Below are 2723 nucleotides of genomic sequence, written 5' to 3'. Positions count from 1 at the left end.
GCCGCCCCCCCCCCGGACCGCCCTCCGCGCGCAGCCCTCGCCGTCAGCACTGCTGTCGGCCAGACTCCGAATCCCGTCGCTTCCGGAGAGTTGACCAATAAGAAGCCGCTATCCGCCCCGTGACTAAGGACGGGGACGCCTACCGGCTCCTGCACGGGCGGGGGCGGGGCCTGGAGCGGGGTGAGGCGGGGCCTCCGTCTTTGCCAGGGAAGGAACCGGCGACCCCAGAAAGCGTTTTCTGGTTGCTGAGCAACTGCCGGGCGCTCCAAGCCCGCGCCCCCAGCTCCCCACAGGCCTGTGCGGTACCTTCCTGGTTAGTCCCTGCGTCCTTCACACCGCAGCCTGCAGCCGGCGTGGGCCTTTCAAAACGCAAATAAATGTGTTTGAAACCCATCAATGCTCGAGATGGGGAGACCTGGTGGGAAAGAGGGCACGAGGGACCTTTCTGGGCTGATGAAAAAGTTCTTTTTTCAGGTGGCGGTAACATCAAAGCGTACAATTGTCAAAACTTAGGGTACTGGGGGCGTGCAGGTGGCATGGTGGTTAAGGGCGGTGGATTCCCACATGGCTGACTTTGGTTCGAGTCCCAGGCCTGGCAGCTTGCTCTCTCGCTTTCTCTCTCTCTCCTGCTTGTCCCTCTGTGGCAAAATTTAAATAAATAAAATTAAGTAAAATAATAATTCTTTTTTTTGTAAGTAAAATAATTCTTTTAAAAAATACTTATGATACTCAACAGTTAAGATATTTGCATTTAGGGACCAACAGATGGCGTAATGGTTATGTAGCTGGACTCCCACATGGCTGACAGCCATATAGACCTGGTGGCTTCACACTCACTCTGGGAGCGTGTGCGAGAGTGCCCAAAATGCCCTGAGAAGAATGAAGGATGAGGGATTGTGGTGTGGCCATACCCCTTCGGGGTGATTTCTCCCTTTCTGTCTATCTCTTGCTGTCTCTGGTGAGCGCACGTGTTCTATAGGAAAAATCTCTCTTTAAAAAATAAAGATGGGACCAGCAGTTAGCGTAATGGCTATGTCGTTGGACTCCCATGTAGTCGACTGTAGTTCGAGTCCTGGACCTGGTGGCTTAAAACTCACGCCGGGCGTGTGTGCGTGCGTGCCCAAGATCCCGAGAGGAGAATGGAGGAGAAGGGATTGCGGCGTGACCATTCCCCCCAGGGGGTGATTTCTCGCTTTCTGTCTCTCTGTCTCCCTCTGTCTGGTGAGCACACGCGCCCTATAGCAAAAACCTCTCTCAAAAAAGAAAAAGATCTTTTCATTTAATTGTAGACAGATTATATCTCAGTTTAAAAGTGATTATATGCTGGTCTTCAGAAAGCTTATGGAAACTTCATATTATGAAAAGACTATGGATTTCCTCTCTTTTTTTTCTTCTTTGCACCAAGAGAGAGTCACACTCTATTTTCTTCCCACGGACTTTCTGAAGTCCTCTTGTAACTTGGGGCAAAAAACAACTGAGCCAGGTGCAGTGGCAAACCTATAATCCCAGCTACTCAGAAGGCTGAGGCAGGAGCATCACTGGTTGGAGAGAACACCTGGGCAACATAGCATTCCCTCTCTCTCTCTCTCTGTTTTTGCTGTAGGGCGCATATACCATAGCATTCTCTCTTTAAAAAAATAAACCAAGGCAGGGCCAGCAGGTGACATGGCAGTTAAGACCTTGGATTCCCAAGCCACAAATGATGACATAGTGGTTATGTTGTTGGACTCCCACATGGCAGACCACTGTTCAGGTCCTCGACTCGGTGGCTTGAAAATCACACTGGGCATATGTGTGTGCCCAAGATCCCAGGAGGAGAATAGAGGAGAAGGGATTTGAGACTGGCCATCCCCCCGGGAGGTGATTTCTCACTTTCCCTCTTACTGTCTGTCTGTTTCTCTCTTAAGCGAGTGCACGCACCCAAAGGCAAAAACCTCTGGGGGGGGGGGAGACCGTGGATTCCCATATGACTGACCAAGGTTTGAGTGCCAGACCCAGTGACTTGAAAAATCACAGTGAGCATGTGTGTTTGCTTGCCCCAGATCCTGAGAGGACAGTGGAGGAGAAGGGTATCTCACTTTTCCTCTCTCTGTCTCCTTCCTCTGAGCTCATGCGCCCTGTGGCAAAAAACGTAAAAAGAAAGAAACAACAAACAAGGTATCACCGTAGGAAAATACTCTGTGAAGCAGCCCCACCTGGGAAGTTTCCCGGTTCAAGTCTGGAGACCTCCCTCTCCAGAGCTGACTGAAGGCTGAGAGTGGATCGTGGCTTGGAAGACCCTGCTGGAGATTCTGTCTCTCTGTCTCTTATTCACAGAAGAAATAAATAAGAAATAAGAGAAAGCCTAAGAAAGAAAGAAAGAGAAAGAAAATCCCGCAACCTCAGTAGCTTCCCATTGAACTAAGAATAAAACCCAAAACGATTATGGCAGTTAACAAGGCCTTACAGGGTCTGTCTCCTACCACATCTCCCCACTGCCAGTCCCATCTTGTCCTCTCTCCCCACGCTCTGGTCTCATTCATCCTTACATTACTGCAGTATTCTGTAATGTGTGGTTTTTTTTTTTGTTTTTTTTTTTGTTTGTTTTGGAGAGGTTTTTTGCCATAGGGGATGTACGCTCACCAGACAAACAGAGAGAGACAGAGAGACAGAAAGTGAGAAATCACCCCCCAGGGGGATGGCCACACCGCAATCCCTTCTTCTCCATTCTCCTCTCGGGATCT

Source organism: Tupaia chinensis, unplaced genomic scaffold (assembly GCF_000334495.1).
Source record: "Tupaia chinensis unplaced genomic scaffold, TupChi_1.0 Scaffold000294_5, whole genome shotgun sequence".
Lineage (NCBI taxonomy): Eukaryota > Metazoa > Chordata > Mammalia > Scandentia > Tupaiidae > Tupaia > Tupaia belangeri.
Note: the sequence above shows the minus strand (reverse complement) of the source record.